The sequence below is a fragment of the Ischnura elegans genome, chromosome 5 (assembly GCF_921293095.1).
Source record: "Ischnura elegans chromosome 5, ioIscEleg1.1, whole genome shotgun sequence".
Lineage (NCBI taxonomy): Eukaryota > Metazoa > Arthropoda > Insecta > Odonata > Coenagrionidae > Ischnura > Ischnura elegans.
In genome coordinates, this window is record NC_060250.1 from 69,475,980 (window position 1) to 69,500,317 (window position 24,338).

General features: G+C 40.4%; 1 long non-coding RNA gene across 1 annotated transcript in view; it reads left to right on the forward strand.

Annotated features, from left to right (window-relative positions):
- Positions 1-2,870: 2,870 nt before the first annotated feature.
- Positions 2,871-24,338, forward strand: part of LOC124159034 — a 250,000-nt gene continuing 228,532 nt past the window's right edge. Inside the window, exon 1 of the long non-coding RNA XR_006864896.1 lies at positions 2,871-3,054. This is a non-coding gene — a long non-coding RNA (uncharacterized LOC124159034). The remainder of the gene's footprint in view (positions 3,055-24,338) is intronic.

The following is a 24,338-nucleotide window of genomic DNA, read 5'->3' on the forward strand; positions in this document are numbered from 1 at the left end:
TAACGCCTAAAACAATTTCTTATGCGCCATCCTATCTTTGACGATCACAACCATCATCGGAAAGCCTATTGAACCATGCAAGTAGGGTGGAGACGCATAGCTGTGGCAGATAAAAGGACGGGGAGTCGAGAACTTGGGACTGTCGCACATTGGATTGCGTCTCGTCGACCAAATTTAGATGTGGCGGCTGCTGCCGCGTTGCAAGGCTTCCTCCCTCCACCAAACACCCGTTCTCTTTCCTCTTTTAAATTTTATTTTATCCGTCTTCATTTAATTTTATTTTCTCCGGTTGCAAAGCTCGCTCGCTTTCTTCCCTCAGCACAGTCACATACTTCACTTTTCCTTCCCCTCCACACCTATTTGCGGTGGGTGGATGGGTAGGTGTACCCCCCCCTACCCGTCCTCCTCCTTCCTACCTACCTACCTCCTTTTTGCTATCCCCTCCACCTTGTAGCCGTATGTCGGTACTAATGAAGTGACGCTGATGAGCTCGGGAGACTCCCGGGGTTTCTTTCCTTTAGAGTGGGCCCTGCGGAGAGGAGGGAATGCCTGCTTACTTGCTGGCTGGTTGGGTGTGTGGGATGTCTCCGACGACGTTGGGGCTTCTTCTCCTTTCGTTCCGCGACGACTTCGAGTGAAGACCAATCATCTTCTTCTCCTCTCTCTCTCTTTCTCCCTGTCGTCTCCCGAATCATTCCTTCAATTCAGCGCCACCCTGCGGCTTTCACTTCGTCCACCTTACTTAGTGCTGTAAAGTGATTCTCCTCCTGATTCGCAATCCCCTTTCCCCTGCTTCCGATAATACCTTTGATTTTTCTCATCTTTTTTGGACAAATATATTTAAGAGAACCCATATCTATTCCTCGTGACCAATATTTTTTCGATAAGTATAACTCATTCTTCTTAAGCACCAGTGGCGCAGCGAGGGGGGAGGGTTTGGGGGATAAACCCCACCCCCCAGTGCTCGGAGAAATTTCAAAGTTTGATCCATTTTACTTAATTGGATTGATATTACTAATATAATAGTATAATTATTAATAAAATATTCCTCAGAAAGCCGTAAAACTCACCGTTTTGAACCATTTATCTTTAAATTCCGCAATTTAAACACCCCGGTATTAATGGCACCTAAACCCCCCCCCGCCCAGCCTTAATTCCTTGCTGCACCCCTGTTAAGCACTCCATGGAAACCTACCGTCATCGGTAGAATACTTTAATAATAATTATAAAAATAACCCATTTAAAATTCAATCTGTCCTGAATTTTTCAGAATATGCAAATTTGAAGACTATCAACATTTACCATTGTATGTGTATTTGAAAATTTGAACGTGGTATTTTCTCAGAAGTAAAATTGTCTTACTTGAGGTGCAGTTAAATGTTGGAAATACTGTGCTCTATTTACGCTGCAATTTTTAAGATGACAGCTTATGTCTTTAAATTGTGAGAGACAATATCCAACAATATTTTTTTTCGTTTAGCGTAGCTCATTTAAAATTCAGTCTATCATCTTGAAAGTTTTAGAGCACACAGATTGGACTCCTATCAACATCTATGTGATTTGGAAATTTGTACGTGGTGTTTCCTCAAATGTAAAATTTTCATACTAGAGATACAGTTACATTTTGGATATAGTGTACTCTATATTCGCTGAAAATTTTAAGATGACAGCTTCTGTCTTAGAGATGTTAAAGATCCGACCAATTTGGTGCGAGTGATGCGTCCTCTTAAAAACGCATCCAAATGTATGCAGGATGATTTAAATCAAGGTAAATAAACGAAAGGAAAATAAACGATATTATTATTATTATATTATATGAAGACGATTTTGAGAATTTTTCAGCTCTATGGACATGGGGGTGAAAAACATTTGTTTTTTCTTATATGTACCTTTACACATATTGCAACTCAAAGTTTTTCTTACGTGCATCTGCCAGTGGTCATTAAAATTTTTCGAAACTAATGAAATTTAGTGGGAGAAAATAAATCAAATTCTTCTACATGGAAAGTAAGGTTCTTCTCAATAAAATTGTTTTACCAGTTCCAGTCATTTGAAAGGTGCATTAAAAATGAGACATACTACGCTATCAGCTAACAATTCATAGATTTACCAAATATTCGTATATGAAAGGCGTGGTGGAAGTGGGAAAAGATTTCGGATTTTTCTAATTTATTTCGCCATTATTTTCTTTGGTGTTTCTTAATCCTTGTTACGATGGTGTAGCTAGTTTCATCAAGGTACACTCCAGCACACTCAATTATGAATTGGTGTACTTCTGCGATTTATAATGATAAGGGATTGATTTTTTTGGTTCTCCTTATTTCTTGTTGGAATGGTGTAGCTATTTTGGTCAGCGCACACTATATTGCACTTTATTATTTACTTGTGTTCATTTGAGGTTTTAAGGCCGTGGAACTCTATTAAAATCTCTTGCCAGCCTCTTAATTTTGGGGTAGTCGATGGATTAATCCAAATGGGAACCCAAGAAGCCTTCAACTAATGCTGTGTGCCCGAAAGTTTGATTCTAAAATTTAAAGTTCATATCACATGCAAATTTTTCGTAATGACCAGCATCATATTGAACGCTACTTACATTCACCAATTACCCGCCGTCCGTATCTACAAGATAAGTGGTATATCATCTCAATCTTTCGCAAAATCATTTAATATTGAGGTTGTTTAATTTGTTCAATTCTTTTTTTCTCTCGGTTTAAATTGTTGTTGACTTCAAAATTGTCTCTCAGGTATTAGGTGCCACTATAGATTGCAATTACAGTTCTTGGAAAATTTTCCTTGTAAAACACAGTATCAACTCATTTTCCCGGATAGTTAATGCATAAAATTTTGTTTTGCTTCTTCTTTAAGTGATTCCCTGGAGACGCACAACTGTCATCCCCTGGCGTGATGTTATTATCCTTCAGTCATCTTGGGCGTAATCAGGAGACGGCGGAAGTGACCGAAAGAAGTGGAGGATGTGAGGGATGATGTACCAGCCGGAAAACCTGTGACATGGCATGCAAAAACATGTTCCTTAAAATCGCTCGACTGAAAAAGGTGAGTCGATGAAATCCATTTTGTATTGGCTGTCTCTCCGTCATTAATGGCTCAGAAGTCATGGCTCGATTCGCCATTTCTTGTGATCACAGTGCAATTTGTCGATACTAGTATATTGAATTTCCTCAGATCAAACTACTTTTGTCCACCAGACAGAATTTCCATTACCCTCAATCTGAATTTACGTAAGATATTCTTCATGATCCATTATCTGTCTCCCCTGTCATTTGCTTGCCTTACGTCAAGTAATGCTGGAGGATGAATATTTTTTCTCGAAATCACCGCAGGTACCTCTTTTTTTTTTAATAAAACGGCGAAGAGTTTTATCCCATTTGCTCGGCACTGAAGATTTTTATTTGAGGAGTGAAAAGAATGGGAATTCTCTAGCCCTTTTTTTCCATCAGTCTCAACGCCACAGCTCTATGGCGTCGAATTCTTTGATCGTTCCTAAGTTTTTTTGCAGAACGCCTTTCTAGAAATTTGGTATCGAGCTGAGAACTGTATTTTCTACATTTGTAGAGGGATTATAAGTTACAATATGTATTTTTTTGGCTGCATAAAGGTATCTCTTCGTTCTAAGTTACATATATTTTAATCTTGTGTTATTTTATTTACATTATCGTTTCGTTATCAATAGATATACATACAGTGTCAATAGTCTTATATTTGAAACTTTTAATCATTTACTGTGTTTTCTGTAGTTTACGTCTCATTCAACGAATAATTAATGATAATTAAGGTCTTAAACCTGTAAGGGGAAGTAAACTTTGGTAAAACGTATTTTTGGTGGTTGTCCTCGCGAGAACCTGAAAATTATACCGATTTGGTACGAATAAAAATTAGTGGGTAAGCGAAACCTTTGAAATAAAACAGGATGTAAGTTCAATTTAATATACTTATGACATGGGGAATTTACAGTTGCCTTACAATTCAAGTGAGTGTTTGTAAATAAAACTGCGATGCAGCCATTGATCCGCCTCAGAGGAATAAATTGGGGCACTGATGAATAAGTGCCTTGTTGCGGAAATAATAACTACTTGTGAGGGTAGTCTTGCAAAAATTGCGCAAGTATTATTGTTGTCAAAAAACGTTATGGTAACCAATTTATCAAATTAAATGCCTATAAAGTATTTAGATTTGATCAATTATCTCCGAATGTAGAGAAAATAATTCGGTGGAAGGTTATCTTTTTGCAGTTTGTCTTATTGAGTAAATACAACAGAATTTTTGCGCTTGAACTGATGTGGTAAATTTTACATGGAGATCTCATTTTTCCCTGAATGCTAAAGGTCTCGAGCGATTGATGTAAGAAATGGGACCTCTTTATCAATGGAAGTTTGTGAGTGTAATCTTCGGATCCCATTGGATGTCACTTTTAACTAATTGCTGTAATTACGGAACTTGAGGGATGAGTTATGTGTTCTTGGAATTGATCCAAACCCCAGGAAGAGCATTTTATCATTTGACCGTGAGAATCAGAGCCATGACCTCCTTCGTGAGGAAATTAGAGAAACTTCACGATTCCTCTTAACGGCGGAATGGAGCTGTGGATATTAAAGAAATGGTCAGAATAATGGCAATGCTGGGTCTGACGGAAATACTTTAAAATTATATTAGACTTTTTATAAGGCTACTAATTTTACTAAGTTATTCTCCTTACATTTCTTAGAAAAAGGCTAAATTCGCTGCTCGTTTCAGTGTATGGGCACGTTGTCGATTTTATTCGGAATGTATTTTATAACGATAATTTTTACGATATATTCAGTGAAATACGTCGTAGATTCTGTTTATGAAAGAGATTTTATCTATAACATAAGCCAGTTTAACGATTTTTAGGTCTTAAATATCGTTATATGGCGTTAAGCTTTTTACGGTAGCTATTTTTCGATTTTTGGAGTAAAAAAGGTGATAAGTAGCTCGAAAGTTGTTTTCTACGATATGATTCCTTATTGAAAATACTGAAATACTTAAAATATTTAAAATAGCCACCCATTGAAAATTGTCCTCAAAAATGTCTCTCTATTAATATTTACTATGTTTTATCCCTGAAATTACTTTAAAGCGAACTTTACCTTAGACCCGATAACCTCCTATGCTCAATATTACGATAACAACAAGTGTAGTTAATTAAATTAATCGTATACATTATTAATCGTATTATATATTTTCCCGGTTTGAAATAAAGTTAGAACGTTGAGTGAGAGTACTTTGGAAAGCTACTGAAATTTGTTTTTATTTAGTTTTTGTTTTTCATTAATGTAGTCAACATCAGTGGCGGATCTATGGGCGGATGCGGGGCTCTAGCCCCTTAGCCATCCCCATAGGCATTCCCTTGGATATCCAATTTACGCTAGATAGAATGGTAAATTTTTCCTACCCCCACTACCACTGGAATTTTAACCCCCACTTAGCACCCCCTTGTCGCTATCCTGGATCCGCCTCTGGTCAACATGATTTTTATTCGTACATTTTGACCGTTTGAATTACAATCGCCTGTAGATCAAAATCTTCTGTTATCAACGCTGGCACAAGGGCTTTAACTCACCGCCTGTGTGTCATTACTTGCATATACTCGATGGCAAACGCTAAATCGTCATCATGGGAAATGCCCTGTACTCTTCATGTCCGTGTTTAATGAGAAATGTGGATGGGTAATTTACAATTCATGGCTTTATGTGATGTATAGTATGTCATTGAGGCGAGCATATTTCGGTTCATGCCTCAGGGAACGCGAGATGCGGACGATGAGAGGATATAATTCCGATTTGGTTTGTGTAAGAATGGCGTGAGCTGCGGGTGGTCTCTAAAAATAGGTTTTGGTTGATCAAGTAAGGATGTAATCTGCGGTGGTGAGGCGGATCACGACTCTGAGCGAATATTATTGGGAATTCATGAATGTTGAAGAGAAAACTATCTCGTTAATGATTGGTGTTTGTTTGAGCATAATGTTGGATCTCTCTAGAAGAATTTGACCGTAAAATATGTTATTTTATCATGACTTCCCGTGTAAATGTGAAGAAAAAAGTGTGATCAAAATATGTAAGCGTAACCCTCCTTTACGCTTACGGGTTTTTTTGTAAGGAACACAGCAGAAAAATGTCAGGGTGCCGGCGGATTTCGAGATGTGGTAGAGAAAGTCTCACAGCTGTTGGTACAAATTTTCCACCAAAAGAATAATCCAGCCTGAACTAATACATTTCAAGGTTTAGTTTTATCCACCTTACCAAGGCTTTAGTAAGGTTTGGTTTTGGCTTGGTTATACCCCACCTGCACTCTTTGTTAATTTTTTTTATTTGATGGACATTGACTCATGCACTATAAATAGAGCATCACCAATTTCATAGAGCAGTCGCCTCTCTCTCTCTCCCCATCCCACATCCCTAGTGTCGCAGGTCCTTCCTCTTACCGTGACGTCACTCGGAGCATTCCGAACTTGTACGACTGGGTCAGTCGCAAAGATATTTGAAAAGGATCATAGGCAGGGTAACTGACGTAGCGCCGAAGCGTAGTAGTGAAATTCCGAGCCGTAATGTACAATTCCACTTACAATGGAGCTTGAAGCATGTGGCCAACGTCTCCCCGGCTTTCTTAACCCAGCTCCGTCAAGGAAGGGCAAACAACCTTTTCTAAATACACTTTGGGGATATTGAAATCCAATGAAATCTTGCAGAAAATTTAAAAGCTGGCCACGAAAATCGTTTTCCTCCAAGCCGGTTTTTAGAGGCTAGACTTTTCTTGTGCCAAAATACTCTACTGCGCAGTGCAGTTCGTTTCGCTGGGACTGTACCTTTTTTTAAACTTATTTAGTTCTCTCCCCCCCTCCAAGAGCACAAACTTCTCTCTCCGTACCGAATAGAATTTTACAAAAGGTATTATTTTTTACGCGGAGGTAACACTTTCCATGACTCCCTCAGTATTACTTTCGCGAACCGAGGGTGATGAAGAGGGAAGCGGAGAAGTGCTAGAATGCGAAGGGATAGTGGGGTGGGAGGAGAAGAATATCTCTTCATGCCTAGAGATGAGAAGTTGTCGTGGAGGCGAGAGAAATGGGGAGGGGAGACAGATGGATTAGTGAGCTGGAATGAAAGAGACGCGTGATGAAGTGGGAGTGAGAGGAGGAGACGATGGTAAGGCCGCGTGGAAGAGTGGCGTGGGGAAAATGCGAGAGTGCTGCCGTGACAATGAGAGAGAGCGGGAAGAAAAAGGAATGAAAAAGAAAAAAAAAGAGACGAGTGTGAGGCGAATGAGAGGAATGAAGTGGCTGCAGCAGCGAAGCTCGTTCTCGCTCTGCGACTGCTGCGGAGGCATTTGCCCGGAGAGAGGGATATGGGGGAGTGGGGGGAAGTTATGCTACAATCATTATTGTTTAGTAACCAGAAAAAGCTATGGTAACTGCTGTTTACTCACAAGTGTGCGTGTCGTCCACATTAACGGCGGATGTTAGCGACCGATTTCTGGGACCTGAATGGGGAAGAAACATCATCGACATCACGAATATTGCAAAAGATGATCTTCAAGTAGGCCTCTAAATGTGTTGCCTCCTACCGCGTATTTAAATGGGTTTTCGAAAGTCACCACTCGTTTCGCTGGCGGACAAATTGATTCGAGTTTTATAGGGAAATAAGGTATAATTAGGGGTATTAACCGTAATTTATACATATGATGATGTGATCTATCTAATTAATTACTTTTCAATACTACGAATATTATAGTGCGAAGTATTGGATAAAAGTGGATCGCATTGAACTCATCGCCGCGCCGCGTACTATTTTGAAACCCGATTAAAAGGTGACAGAAGTGGCAACAGAAATCAGCCTTCTATTGGATGGAATGGGGCCTCCTCTATACAATCCACTTGATCGACATCATCAACTGGTTCTCTGCCTTTCACAGGCCGGTCCCACACACTGAAGTCCCAAACACCTCCTTCTGTCCAAGGCCTCCTCTTTGGTTTCCTTATACCTTCTTTTTAACCTCACTTCGTCTGTCATCTTCAGCCTTCTTCTTCCTCTTCTCTTTTCTCCTTCCACTGTGCCCTCGACTGCTACATTAAAAATCCCCTTCTGTCTTAAAATGTGCCCTATCCAATTCCCCTATCTCTTTGGTACAGTTCTTCATAATGTAGAATACTACTACTACTGAAAGGATAAGAAAAGAAAATTCACTTTGTGCGTACGTTCCACAAATAAAGTAGTACTGGTGTGATTGGATGAAACGCTAAAATGGATTATCTTTCAATGCCAAGGATTTTTTACGAGGAAAATTTGAGCAAATACTCGTCATGGGTGATGGGTAGATATAAATTAATATACTAGTCTCACGTCCAGGTAGCAGAAAACAACAGGACACATTTTCAACCATGGTTTTATTATTAAGGCAATGATCGAAAGTTAATGATTGATCGTAACCTTGATCATGTCAAAACCATTATCGGTTATCAAATATGTGTGGAATGTACAAAGTTAATTTTATTTACTTACCAGTATCTTGGCTTCACGAAGTTAAGTATTATAGGAAACCGGGAACAGTATATCTACAGCAAGGATGCAAGAACGTTTCAAAGTGAATTCTGGCACGGCATTAAGAACACGCTAAGAAGAAGATTTACGAGAGGTCTGTCAAAACGTCGGCGAACGTTAGAAAACAACACCCGACGCGAAACCTGGGAAACGTGTTTGTATTCAATTCGTCGGGGAAATTTTTAATCATGTATTGCTGAAAGGATGTTTGTCGTGGAATGGCAGCTGAACCTGTATTTCAGCAGCCGAAGTTTATGGCTAGCTATTCTTCATCCGTATGCCATCACTGGAGAATTTCATCTATATCATGCGTCGGAAATGAAGCGTATCCAGTATAGGAAGGGTAGGGTTTGTAATATTCCATATTTTATATTCTGATACGAAAAACGGTGAGGTATTTTCTCGCAGAGAGGCAGACAGGGGTAAGGAATTAATGATATTATTATCATTACGACCGAGTTTGCGAATTTTAAATGAGGGCTCATGTATATGTAGTTTAGTTTGACATAATTACATGCTGCGCGAATTACATTATTTGTCGTGTTGTTTTCGGCCACCTCTATGTTAGGTTGTGTATTACATTCAAGGAGGTTGTAAATGTCAAGGAGGTGTTTTTAAAACCTCCTTGATTAAATTATATCTACCTATCAAGCACGACAAATATTTGCATAAAAATTTCCTCGTAAAAATTCTTGAATTTAACAGATAATTTAATGAGGGTGTCTTTTCCATTTTAGCGTTTCATCCAATCACACTAGTACCTACTGCTGTCGGCTTTACTATGTCCTCCGCGTGTTTTTTTCTGGAGGATTTTGTGAGCTAAATTTTTACCCTCTATGTTAATAGGGATTTTTATCTCTACCTCTCTACTACCGATTAACTGTTTTTTCCCATCAATATTCAATTTCTTGAGTGCATCTCTTTATTCATTTACATAGCCTTTCTCTCTATAATTCCATATTTAGAATGACTCGAGGAAGCTTAGAGTGCTGTTTCGTGATCTCTTCGTAATTAGTGGATCTCGTGAATTATATGGATCCTAGTAAATATTTAAAACACACTCCTTGCCTGTGAAACACAGGAAAGCTAGCAATTAGCGTGTATGGGAAAATGGCAATACAAAGAGGCATAAAAAGATGTACAGGAAAGGAAACATAAATAATTTTACAAGTGGATTTATATTTGTTTATTAATTATCTATTCCGTTTATTATTGAATTAAAAAAACTATTATCTAATTAGTGAAAAACTTGCTGTATTCTGTCTAAGGTTCTGTAGAAGAATTCAAGATTCCCGATACTACGTTTAATTGATGAGGCCTTTTTAGGGCCCAGGACCGATCCCTTGCCCAATCATTTCTCCGTCATTAGAAAAGGCCATTTTTTCGTATGCCTTTTTTGCGTGTTGTAGCTGCGTATATTTTCTTTTTTTTTATTCTCAGAGTGAATGCATACCGCATACTGTGATAGGTTTCCTTCCGATATTCCTTGGGATCTCGAGACCCTTGTCAGTCCTGTTGTGTAGTATTGGATCTACATCTCTATTCTTTCTCGTCAAAATCATTAGATGGTCCCCAACCCGAATGTTTGCATCTAGCGTGGACGTATTTCCCTGCTTGCCATGACAGTAGGCGTATGGTGGTAGATATAAGGGCCCCATTGGTGGATATTATAATGATAATGAACCTTTATTTGTTCTCGAAAAAAAAGAATTCATATACCTATTCGTTTGGAAGTATCTCTCTTGTTTTTATAGTTTCTATTGAACCTGGTCACTATGAAAGATATCTCTTCTCAACTATTTCAACAACTAGCGAGTCTCCGTGTCTCTAGCAGCTTTTAACCACTGTGCATATATAGCCAAGAAACCAATATGTGTATGACGTTAGTTTCGAAAAAATTTTAGCCTAGATTATTTGATAATTGTTCGCACGCATCTTTGCAGTGTTTTCACCTCGGAGGTTGGTTTTGAAAGGTGCTCGCCCTACCCTGGAAACAGCCGTTGGCTGGTGAATCTGGCTACCTCTCTTTATAAATGAAATCGTTTCCCTGCGTTAGTTGCCATGTACTGTGGCATTCTGATTCGAATCTGAACCTGCGATCTTTCGGTCTGTAGGCAGTCTTATTTTAACTCAAAATGTTGTAAGGCAGTCCCAATGATTTTTCAATTGAACGAAATAACGGACACTTGGTCGGGAGAGTTATCTTAACTCCTGTGCATGCCTACCTATATGTGGTACAGTCTAGATCATTGTGGAGCGTAGTATGTAATTGGAAAACTCACGGGCAGATAAGCTATTCTCCGTCATGATTCGCCTATAGCCACTTTTGAGGTGACTTTTAGGCAACCTAGTAGTAGTGAAACCATGTTCTCTTTGTGTATTACATTTAACATGCTCTTTTCTTACCCTTCGTTTGAATTATTCATTAATATTGAATGCATTTTTTTCTATGTATTTTCGACACCAAAACATTAGATTTAGACATAATTTGAGAACTATATGCAAGCAGATTACTCGATTGAAGTACCATGCACTCAAAGCCAGCAAATTTTGAACCTGAAATTTTTTGTGAATTTCTGATAGCTCTGAGCATAATTTATAGTCTGTATACCGCAGGGTGGCGCACGGGACCGCCAGCTACCTGAGCCGCGAGCGCTCGGGGGAGGAAAGGACTAACTCAGGTAGCTGGCGGGCCCGTTCGCCACTCTACGGTATACGGACCATAAATACGTGCTTAAGTCCCCAAAATTTATAACTTCTCTAGTTAGTAGAATATCATTCATTGTCCTGAGAGTTATCATTGAAATGTTGTCTTCTTTGGTTAAATATATCTATAATTATCCCTTTTCTATTTTTTTTCTTTCTAAATCCAATATAACCTCAGGCCATTAGGTGTGAAGTAAATCAGGGGGAGGCAGGGATTTTAAAACCGTTTTTAGGTAAACACAACGTTTTTTAAAATTTAGTGCAAGCATGAAGAAATTAATTAATTATTATACCTAGTAAAAATAGTAAAACTGCAAAAATAAATGAATACTCTCACAAATATATAGTTTCTAAGAAATATTATCGAGAGCATTTATAATTGAAATAAATGAATTCCATTTTTCGGTGAAACCTCTTTACTGCAATATCTCAGATTAACCACAGACACAAGCATCATTATCGAGGGCCATAATGACTCAGGCATTCCACCTCCTGATATCTCTCTTCTCGCGGTTTGGCGATAGTGCCGTTAGCAGCGCCGGGTGGCAGCAGCGGCGCCTCCGCCCGACGGTGACGTCATTACAGAGGGAGAAGAGAAGGAATAGGTATGTAGAAATGACACGCGGGCGGAGCTTTCGGGATCGCTCGTTAAGAGATGGTGGCTAGGGAAAGGTCAGGAGCAGGGTCTGTATATAAAGCAGTGATCTCCTTTTAAAGCGGGTGAGACGAGGGGAGGAATTTGGAGAGAGTTCAAAGAGGAGGGGCGTCATAGGTAGGGATTACTATGAAACAATCGTTTGAACAATGACTGCTGTGGATTTAAATAAAACCTAGAAGCTACCGGATTCTGTTCAATGAGGGTAACACGATAGTCTGAAATTTTAGTACATCAATCCAAATCCTTGGATCGATCAAATTGACTAACATTCTTAAGTGTGAAATTAGTATTATTTCAAGATGCATTGGTATTTAAATGTAGGTGTTCTACCGTTGAAAGTAGATTTACATGGGCATTCATCTCCGCCTGTCCCCCTTCGACGCGTTGAACTCCCTTCTGTAATTCAATACTATTTCTATATGATAATAGATGATAATTCAAACATGAAATCGCTGGGAACTCACGAGATAGAAATTTGTGCTCTTACGTTGTCAGGCATGTGAATTTGTTGATCTTTTCATTCTATTCGGGTTTTTTCACCGCTAGATAAAAAGTTGAGCTCTACGGCCTCAAGGTCAAATGGGGTTATTCATAGTTAAAATTATAGAAATACAAATTCATAGTTAAGCGAGTGATTGGTTTCAACGTGAGCAGCCTTAGCGAGGTCCCACAACCCTCGCGAAGGTTTCTACACTGCTGATCGTGTGTTAGTGAAGGGTTTCCGGTTGAGAGGCTGGGGTTGGTCACTGCTGCGAATTTTCCCGTTCCAGCATACCACACAGTGTTTTGTTTATACCTGTGACGAGGTCCCTTGTTACGGCCATTGGAGTGTTTCTTTTCCCCATTTTTTTCACCGCGTTTGTTGTATTTTAAAGACAACAAACGCGGTGAAAAAACCCGAATAGAATGGAAAGATCATCTAACCAACGCCGCGAAAATCTTCAAACATACATGTGAATTTGTTGACAATCTGCCTGAAGTGAAATTCAAATCTCTCAAGTTCATTAATAACTTTATTATTGTATAAATATGTATGCCTTACAAAAAAATGAAAACGACATCCGCAAAAATCATAGGGTAGAAAGTGGTAATTTTTTTTCACTGTGGGATTGGAAATTCCTTAATATTTTCAGAAGTTATATCATTGAAATTCTCAAATCCATATGTATATTTTTGCTATGTTACAAGAGTTGACTATAGACTTGTTTCTTTGGGTTAATTTTCTTGAGGTGAGCAATACATTTCATGGCAAGAGCTAATTATTCGATCCATTACCTAACCTGAAGCAATGACACTTTGAACGCAGAAAGTCTCGGGGTAGAAATAGTTGCAAATTTTCTCTAAGGGTTTGGAAATTCCTTTTATTTGTTCAGAAGTTAGGTCATCAAAATTCTCAAATCCATAAATATTTAATCGCACAGGCCTCTTGTTTTTTCTTTGGTTTAATTTTCTTTAGGTAAACAACACATATATATGGCGATAGCGAAAAAAATGAAACGACTGAGACTCGCTCGTTAAGGAATGGCGGCTAGGGAAAGGTCAGGAGCAGGGTCCGTATATAACGCAGTGATCTCCTTTTAAAGCGGGTGAGAGGAGCGGAGGGGAAGGATCAGGGAAATGGAGGGAGAGAGTTCAAAGGGGAGGAGTAGTGAGGGGTGGGCACCCAAGGATAGAAAGAGGTAGATAGAGAGAGGATTGTGACCCAGCTCTGGGGGTGTGTGGGCTTCCTCCGCCGCCTCCCCTCTGCGGGTGTTATTGAAAGGGGTTAAGGCTCTCACCGCCCGGTTGTGGGGAGAGGGCGCCGTGAGGAAGGGGAACGAAAAAAAAGGGAGTACATATATGTGTGTGGAGGGGGTGGTATTGAATATTCGAAGGCCGTGTGTGCGGTGCGGTTTCCGTCGCTTTGCGTGGGAAGGAATGAAGGTTTTCTAAGAAGAAGAATAAGGAGGAGTACCGCTCGGTTATTTTTTTCTTCGTCTCCTCCTCCTTTCCTTCTCCTTCCCACCCTTTTTTCTCCATTTCCTTTTACGCTCTCTCTCTCCGATTTTTCTCCGAGGCGGTGCGAGACGGTGTAACTAGGGCGCGGCTCCCTCTGTATTGACGCGAACGGGTTGGAGCGAGAGAGATTGTGGTGTGTAAAAAGGGGTGGAGTGAGTGATGGTAGGCGCAATGTGTGTAGTATGTGCCTCTCTCTCTCTCTTTTCCGAGGAAAACTCCCTTCGCTGGGGATGCATTGCCCTCCTCGTATGTCCCTGTTTTGCTCCACCCCCTCCTTCTCCTCTTCCTCCTCTCTATTTCTCTATTTCTTTCTCAAATCCGTTCCCACCTTTGGAGCTGTACTGGGTGGAAAAAAATTGTGTCACGAAATTTCAACTCTGGATAGCTGATGGCAGAAGGAACCAAAATTACAGAAAAAGCACAATTTTTAAACTATAGAAACTTAGAGCCAAGCGGTCCGTTTGGACTCGAGTTTGCTCTGTTGCCGGATGTCATGAATACAAAGCGACCTCCAGCGGGCAAAGCATTAGATGTGATGAGTTGTCCAGAACATCCGGCAATAGGGCAAACTCGCGACCAATCTGTCTCAAAGTTTGTTTGGTTTAAAAACGGTGCGTTTACGGCCTAAACATCATCAGTAATTTTCGTTCCTACTCGCATATCCAAGTATAAAGGGTTAAAATTTCGTGACACAATTTTTCTCCTCTCTGTATTTACTCATATGAATTTGTGATTGTTGTGGGTTGAATTTGAAAAATCGACTCAAAAACTATGAAATAAAAATGTATCATTTAGTGTCCTTAAAACCTGGTAAAGAAGTTGACTGTTATTGCAGTTGATTGTTACCTCGGACTCGTAATTATCATCAGTGACTGCGAAGATTAAGAATCGATTGAGGACGTGGTCGATCGTGATTCGATTCATTAGCTAATTTGAAGCAATGCAAAATTGACTGCAGTACTGATTGATGTTTATAAATCTATCACCAGCGACAAACTGTAGGCGAGGGATTTATTAGTAGCTTGATTTTTTTCCAATTTATTGCTTAGGAAAGTCAACATTTAATCAATGGTAAGTCAACATTTAATTGTATTTGCTCGAAAATAAGAGGAGAAGCAACTGTTTCTCATTCGCTAGCGTCTTTATTTTGTATTTTTCACATCTGTCATTGCGAAACTTCCATGTTATCAATAATGAATGAATTATAATCCCCCCAGTGTTAACTCTATTCTTTTGTAAACTTTAACCCGATTTATTATTTTCAATTTATATTTTATTTCCATGACTACTCCTGCAAACTATTCTTGCTCGCTCCAAGTTTGCGTACATATTTTTCTGGAACATTTTAATATAGTGTTAATATTAATTTTTTAAAAAGCCAATATGCGTATTTTATAGTAGTATCTCAATTCAGTGCTGGTTGCTCTTAAAATAGTGTAAAACTTTAAATATTACTTACTCTGTTCCTTAACCCGTGGCTTCATTGTGGACAGGTGAGGGTCAAGCTCATCCCAGAATTAGTCGAGAAAGTTAGTTTTTTCGCTGAGCTAACCCGCAACGCGATTTTTTGTTATGTCCAAAATTAATAACCAGGATTTGTACTCGGCATCCTTATATCAGTTTCCGCAACTAGGCCACCACTTTCTTTGAATCTATAGAATGGTCTATTATTAAAATGTATTTAACCGTATTTTTTTCTTCAAGTGGGGAAGAAAATTCATCTTTGCCTTATCTCATATACTCCACAATTATTTCCTCCCAGACTTCCTTCCGTGGCCATCTTTTTTGTCCAGCGAGTGCTGCTGGTCCAGGGGTCTGGAACAGGGTTTGTGGGTGGAAGCAAGCAAGAAAGAAATAAAGAAATCTCTCTTTCTTTATTTCCTTCCTCCCTTTCACCTCCCGCAACCGTGGAGAATGGAGGATGGGAAATCGCAGATGGGAGGGAGGCGTGGAATTATGTGGGTGGGGAATGGAGAGGGGGGTGTTGGAAGATTCGAGGGAGGGGGTAAGAGCGCAAGGGTAGGCGGAGTGGGATGGATGCAAGGTCGACGCTCGGGGTCCGTGTGGCGTGGTGTTGTTGGCGCGAACGGGCGTCTGTGGCGCTGCGGGCTGCCGTGCGCGCGCAATTTTTGGTCGATTTCCTTGTTTTTATTTTTCTTCATCTCTTTAGTCTCCTCCCTCTCTCTCTCTTTTCGTCTCCCTACTTTTTTCTCCCGACGGCCAACGTTTGTCATATTTTTTTCGCCTCGTCGTCAGAGAGAGAGAGATCTTCTCTATTTTTAAAAATGTCCTCCACCTCGTCTACAATGTGTGTGTCTCATCGCCTTCCCTCTCTTTACGGAGTGATTTCATTCAAATTTTCGTTAGTCCGGCGAAAATAAAGAAAAAATATTTTTTTTGTCGCTCGATTTTATTTTTTGAACGGTAGGAGCCTCTCTCTTTTTCCTCTATTTCCTCTAGCGATTCATTTTTAGAGGCTCGTGGCTTTCCCTCTCATGGTGTCCTTTCTGTTGGATACCTGGTGTGTTTTCGAAGTAACTGGGACGTGCATTAGTCTCCATACCCGTAGCGTGTTTATAAATGATATTATCGTGGGACGTGCTTTCATTTTGCGGCTTTTGCTTCTTCTTTGTTTCGCGCATCCAAATAAATTTGAGACTCGAAGGAATGCGAGGTGTAAGGTTTTTATGTTTAAGCAAAACTCTGCGCGTCTTTTCGTCTCACAGTGTCATCAAAATATAGTGGATTTACTCCAGCTAAACGAGTTATTTTATTTTATTTTGAATTCAATGTCTTCTCACTCGGGTTTGCAATGAATATATGCTCCGTTCTTGTGAAACAACATGCGTCCATCACAGTTATTTCAAAGTTTGGAGTTGTCCATATTTTTGTAGTATAAGAATACAGAACTATTTTGAAAATGGCTTTGGATATCCTTTTCGCGAAATTTCACCAAATTATTTGTCGGACGTCTAGTATGTCCCTTCAAGCGTCCAAATGGACGTAATCGCTCGTAAGTTGTAAATTAAAATCACTCCTCTCACATTCCTTGTTCTGAACAGTGGATGGCAAGAATTGCATCTGAAGGGATTGAGGTTTAAGAAGTGCAGGATGCGTGAAATTGAGCCTCACCTCACGCCACTTTACGACCTCTCGTCTTTTCCCATATAGATGCGAGTTAATTTTGCACGGTGTAGCTTCTAAGATATATGTTCTGCTATTACGGAACCTGGTGGAGCTTGTACACTGAATAATATTCTCCCGCCCGAGCGATTAAATAAGCATATCTCGATAGGATTTTTTTTATCGAGGGGCAAAAAGGGAGGAGGGAGAACCAGACTATCGACGTTTGTGACGGAGCTCGACGAGTATGTTGTTGGATTGCACAAGAGATTGTGGGAAAGTATGCAGCACGCAGCGCGAGCTGAGCGAACCAGACTGCACTGGGGCATGCGGTAGGGACCTGGGGGTGTCTAGAACTTGAATTAGTGGAAGTAAGGAGGTATAAAAAACAGATGCTACGACGAATTAAAACGAAAGGAAAAACGAAACGGTCTACGCTGAAAAATGTGTCTGTCCCGATTCGACCCTAACCTCCCTTCTTCCAACGCATGGTTTGAAAAGCGAGCGGGGTTTAGAAGGAAGGAAAAATTAGAAAAGGAAAAAAAAACAATGCGAAAATAATGCAGAAGAAAATGTAGGAGAAGACAAAAGAATCCCGGGGTGGTAGGAAGAGTGAATGCATTGGGGTAGGAACGAAGGAACGTCGGAGTGAAGGAGGATTATGTCCCCCTTCCTCTCTTTGTTTCGTTCTTTTTTTACGTTTTTTTGTACCTTCACACCGAGGCCTATGAGAGTGTGAAGGGAGAGAGCGGGGGGATATATAGGGAGAGAGAGAGTTAGTAGTGGGAGAGGAGGAGTTCGAGGCGTTAGTCGGGAGTCGAGTTTTGAAGGGGCTTTGCGCCAAAGGCCTTGACCCCTGCGCGCGGTAATGCCACATGCTGCCTCGTCTGGGATCGAGCAAGACTCCGTCCCCCCCTCTCCCCCCGAGAGGAGGAGAGTGGTGTACACATGAAGCACTGGATTTCTCTCCTCTCCTTCCCCTCTTCGCAATATCTCCTGTCATGCAAACACCCAAACCTCCCTTCCCCTTCTCCGCTGCTGCTGCCGCTCTGCTCAATACCTTTCACCCTCCTCCGGCTACAAACACACACACACACACGTAAGCACATATAAGCCCTCTCTCCTCCTCTCTTGGTCCCCGGTTTGTCTCTCTCGCAGAGTCCCCCTTCTTCCTCCCCAGAGCAGCGCGCACGGTGTCGAGGCCACTGTGAGGAAGGGCAGGGGCGCGGGTGGGTGGCAGCGAAGAAAGGGGTGGGTTTGGTGCTGCTCCCCCTCACTGCTGGAGAAGGAAGGAGAGAGAGGGCTCTCTTTTCTGCTTCCTTTTTTTTGCACGTAGCCATGAGGGAGAGAGTGCTGGTGGTGGGTTTCGGGCTCGCTCTTTGCAGCTCCTCTCGGGACGAGTGGTGTGGGGGGTGTGGCCTGGGGAGAAAGGAGAGAAGGATGATGTTGAGGAAGGTTGGGGAGAGAGAAGCAGTCCTCCTTCGCCTCCCTTTCTCCTCCTTTCCATCCCATCCTCGCCCCTCTCCACACCAGTGTGAGTCTTGTGTGTGAGCTCGAGATAGTGTGTATGTATGCATGTGTTCAGGGTGAACAACCCCCCTTCCACGTCTGGCTTTAGTCGCTCACACCCCTTTCGTGCATTCGCGTGCCCCTCCATTTCTCCCTCTCTCTTTTGCTCCTCTCTGTTCCTCCTTCTCCCCGCTTGTTCTCATCTCTTCGATCCGCTTCCCTGCCCTACCTTTCTCTTTCCCTCCCTGTGCTACCGACCGACCCACGGATTTTCTCTCTCCTCGCTCGCTCTCGTACTACTACGGACGTATGCGTACCTATATATCTCTCACCCCCTTTCCTCGACCATGTCTCCATGGTTGCCAACCTACCTCTCGCTTTCCATCTCGCCAACCCTATTTCTCCCCGTGGTCTACTAGACTGTTTTAATAATATTTTTTCTACCTTCCGTGCAGCTAAGGTAGATTCTACCTCTTATGTCTATTATGTAATGGGTATTTGTGAGCGCTTAAATGAGTTTATTGGCGGTAAAGATAGTGATACACTAGCTGTAATCGCTAAAGTCAGAATCGATTGTAAATTTTCATCTATATCAAACTTGCCTTGTAACCTTTTAAGCAACATGGATTAATAACCCTGCCTTGTAAGAAAGGACAGCACATTTTCATTGCTTTTTGAGCTAAATGTTGAGTGATCACAGTGCTGTAGTTGGGAAAAAAATTTAGGCGGTACCCACCGAAAATGCCACCAGCTGAACATGTATTATACATCCGGCCGCGATAGAAATGTCAAACTCCAACTCTTATATTAGTTCCAAGTTGTGCCACAAGATAACTCTGAATAAGTAAATAATCATTTCCGATTTTTCTTTCTGAAATCCATTGGAATATATACAGGAGAGCTATTTTTTACAGATTTAAAAAGGTAATTTAACCGGTACGCTTATAACGAGTGGATTTTAAGGGACACGCCGTACCGGCCCAACTACAGCACTGAGTGATCAGTAATTTTCATGTACTCGTAGTTACAGATAGGTTTTTAATAGGCCAGGATTTAAGGTGAAACTATTGTCGTTTAACGTGTATGCCGACGAAATGGTAAGGAAGACATTAGTAGATGAAGAGGTGGGATTTATGTGGTCGTATTGTTGTTTAGGTCAGGCATATTCGGAGAAAATCAGACATTGATTAGCCTATGGGAAGTATTTGGATTCTTGAAAGAAAGTGTGAGCAATAATGAGAAGACCGTGCTTTTGTAAATCTTTTAAAGTAGGTCAGATGTGCTCCAAAGTTGACGTTCATGGCCAAAAACTCGATCAAATTGATCAATTTAACGTATGCCGAGGAAATGGTAAGGAAGACATTAGTAGATGAAGAGGTGGGATTTATGTGGTCGTATTGTTGTTTAGGTCAGGCATATTCGGAGAAAATCAGACATTGATTAGCCTATGGGAAGTATTTGGATTCTTGAAAGAAAGTGTGAGCAATAATGAGAAGACCGTGCTTTTGTAAATCTTTTAAAGTAGGTCAGATGTGCTCCAAAGTTGACGTTCATGGCCAAAAACTCGATCAAATTGATCAATTTAACTATTGGGGTAGAATGTGAGAAGAAAAAAGAAATATGTAAGGAAATCAGTTAAGAGAACAACGTTGCCAAAAAGGTATTTTTGAATAGGAAACATTTCGTGAGAAGGTCGTTGCGTAAAAGTGTAAAAAAAAAACAATTCCAGCGGAGAGTGCTCTACAAAGCCTGGGGCTGAACGTGCGGAAACGTGGGCGTTGAGGAAGGAGGACGAGAAAAGGCTGGGGGCGTTTGGGATATGAATATGGATGTGGATGAAGAAGGTGAGATAGAGGTGTACGAAGAGGAAATAGGCAGTTTTAGAGAGGGTCGGGGAGGGAACAAAACTGCCTGAGGAGATGAGAACACAGAAGGTGTGATGGAGCGTGTTTTAGCTGGCGAGGAGGGGATACTGAAAATCGTGACTGAGCGATGGTTGCTGGGTTAGCCCTGTGGGGTTGAGTGGAGAACTGGGTTCGTGAATAGAATGGATGTTAATTTGCCTCTTACCGAAGTTTTGAATTTTACCAATTGGTTAATCCCCTTATGTATATGATTGCATATTATTTTTTAAACATTTAATCACGTTTTCAACCGTTTCTGCCCCCTGCAATTTCTGCTGTTTTAACGACCTGGCATAGAAATCCTCCTTCGCTGAAAATTCTTATTCCATAACGAATTTTCTCTCGAATGTATGATAAATATTGCAATGGATTCCTCAAATGGTTTGCTTCCTTAAACGGTCTGTAGCTGGCATTGTCTCATTCGAAGTATTTGCAGCTATTTGTAGGTGAATGAATACATTAGAATAATCTCTCGTTTTCTGCATGTCTTTGATGTGAAAAATCAATTAATAAACATGAACGTAAGTTTATTTCGACGACCAATTTATATAATGTATTGTAAACCCGACTGTGTGGGCACCGATGTGCCGGAAAGTTCCAATACTTACTGAAATGAGCACTGGTTAGTTATTAAGAGCAAAATCTTAAAGACATTGTTTTTGTTGCCAAAAATATATTTTTTCATGCGCTCTACCCACAATTGATTCCTAATGAAGTTTTGATGACTTGGTTTTAGTGGTCACGATCCAATTTCCTACCGTAGCTGTTACCAGTAGCAAAAGATTATAGATTCAAGTACGGGTGAGAGAAAATTAGTGAAAAGTAATTGCAGTGAATGAATATATCTGAATGTCATAAAGGTAATATTTCAGAAAATTCAGAGTCATGTGAATGTGAGCGTTTCTATTAGCTTGTAAATGCTTTTGGACTAGATTTCTGTGTTGGTGCATTGAAAATAAAATTTTGCGCCTGAATGCACCATAAAAAGATCTGGAGGTCAAATAGATGGAGACTTACAATTCCATTTATTCAATACGGCTTTGAGGCAAATGCCCTCCCCGATCTCCTTACCAATGTCATAGCGGTCAACTCTGAAGTCTTTTAGTCCCTTTCATCTCATATTTTCTCCGTCCATGGATGATGGCTTTTATTCCGTCCTCTCCACTAATGACCCTGCCGGAGGGCATTATCTCTCTCCGAAAATTCTTTTTCTTTTAAACATAAATCCCTTTCTATCGAGGAAAAATGGACAGGTCCTCTTGTCTAGACCTGCAGTTAAGTCCTCCCTCTCTCTCCTTTTTCTCCGTCTGTCGCATTACTACCACCTTTCAGCTCCATGATCTCATTCTATGCCAATTTTTTTCCTTCCACTCCCAACTTCCACTACACATCTCACGACTCATCTATCGCATCCTTTCCTACACGCAGACACCCTACTTGCTTGGATCGGACCCCTCCTTCCCCGTGACCCTTGTCTCCGTTCTTCCCGCAATATCTCAAACTCGAATTTTTTCCCGCGTCATCGATTCGGCTCCTCAATGCATTGCCTCGATATTATTCTCCTTGTGGTCCATCTCTTTCTGACCCTTACTCCTCAAAAAGGCATGTAGTTTTTACCGTACTATGCTTCCCAATTCCACATTTTTTTACTAAAATAACCACGGCGACGATAGCACCTTTGTTTTCTCCCTCCTCACATGTTCTTGTTCCGGAGGAACTGGGCGACTGATCGAAAGTCCAGGGGTTAAGACGGTGGAGCGCACTCGTATTCGAATAAGGCTTCTTTGCAGCAAAGCCTCCGGTGGGGGATTGGGGGGCACGAGCCATCGCTCTCTAGCACGTATACACTCTTTGAGTAAATCCCACCGCTTCGGACAGCTATTCGCCTTTACGAGGGTACAACACTAAGTCGCCACTCGGTGACCTAGAATATTATCAGGTGCACTTTGGCCTTTATTTTCTCATTCATTTTCATCCCACGAAAAAAAGATATCTCATAGGTTTCCACCATCACTTCCGTGCTCTTTCTAGCAGTATTTATATATCTTTTCCCTTCTGCTTATTCAGGCATAAATAAAGATGACGATATATTCAACTACAATAAGAGTAACTCCGTGGAAGCCTTTAATATTTTCCTATGTTGATATTAGTGCTATTATTCTACAGTTTTTATTTGTGGACAACCGTCAGTTTCATCGCATTGTGGCTTCTTTAGGTACCATAGAATGTTTCCGAATATACTCCATTGCTACCTTTGATACTTACTAAATATCGTGTTAACAAATAATATCTGTTCTTACGACCTCTACTCTTCTATCCGAGTTAATTCATGAAACGAAAGTGTAGCGTTCTAATGTATCCTGCCCACCCAATAATGAGTACGTTCTCTTCTTTGTTGAATATTTTAATGACAATTCCAATTACTCTTACATATTATATTGTGTACGCATAATTATTTTTCTTATTTTTAATTTTATTTTATGCTCTGAAAATTTTTATGGAATAGCTTGATCAACTGTGAAAGAAATAGCAAACATTCGAAAGTACCTAAGTAAGACGCCTAAGTAAGACGTCTGTGAAACTGACGGTTTTACACATAAACAGGGTGGTACAGTAAAAGTATGTGCATGAATATAAATATATCAGAGAGGCGTCCCTTAAAGTCAAATTTCTTGTACGTACGCGCCTATTTATAGCTCTTACTGGTTCATATCGTATCATCAATGCTACGGCATCCTAAGATCAGGCTCATAGAAAATTTCTTCTATCCTAGTTTTCTTCTCTGCCAATTTTGCGATTTTCCTATTAAAAATGCGTGCGTTTATTTCAACCGTCACTTGTCCCAAACAGTAATTTATTTAAAAAGAAGCGGTGGGAAAAATTTACGAAATATTTTGGAAAATTAAATTGCATTTCCAGGGGCTTGGTAATATAATTTTTTTACGAGGAATAGACGAGGGATGAATGCGGCTGTTATAAACGAGACTGGCGTAAAAAGGTGAATGAAAAAAGGCCGAAAACTGTAAGTTAGTTTATGTGCGCATTCTAAGCCACCTAAGGCATTCCTCCATCTACTCCCTCTCTAACACGTCACTTTGTTTTGTGGCCGGCCTCTGCATAAATTTTCACGTGACTACTCAACGCCGTGTAAATATTTTCTTCCCTTTCACACGCGGACGAATTTTTCTCTCCTAGTTCCGTCATGGGCATGGGAATAGGCAAACATGCACATATTCTATTTCCAGGCAATTTGCTGAAAAAGTTCCTCGGAAAGGGATGGGTTATTTCTCTTTGCAGTTTCAAAAACTTGGCTGTCAAGGAAGTTGGTTGTTAAGATACATTTCTTTTTTTGGTGGGGCGGTACTATACATGCACTCAGATTTATTTTTTTTGAGCTGTTTGTGGAGTTTGTGATGAACATTTTTTGTAAGAATGTGCTCTTAACTATTTGCCACTGTCAGCCTGTACATTTGAACTCGTGTCAGAGGAAAATGGGGGTAGTGGTATATCGTCGTTAGTAATTCCTTCCAGTTGAGCAACTCGTCTATGCCTCGTGAAATTGAACGCCACGTACCTTATTTCCAGACGCTTGTAAATTCCTTCCCCTCCACGCTAATATAGGTAGTGATTTTCCCTAAATCTTACATTTTCTTCGTATTTAATGAATAATTACTAATTTAATCCTTTTTTTTAATCTAACTACCTTATTCGAAATGCTTATAAAATCAACCATGTTCTAATAACACGAATATATTTTTATATCTTACGGGAGACACTTATTGTTTGCAATTTTATTTCGTTTTGTCTTTAACAGTTGTGTCTTTCAGTTCAATCATAAACCAATTTCTTGCATTATGCCTTTGTAGG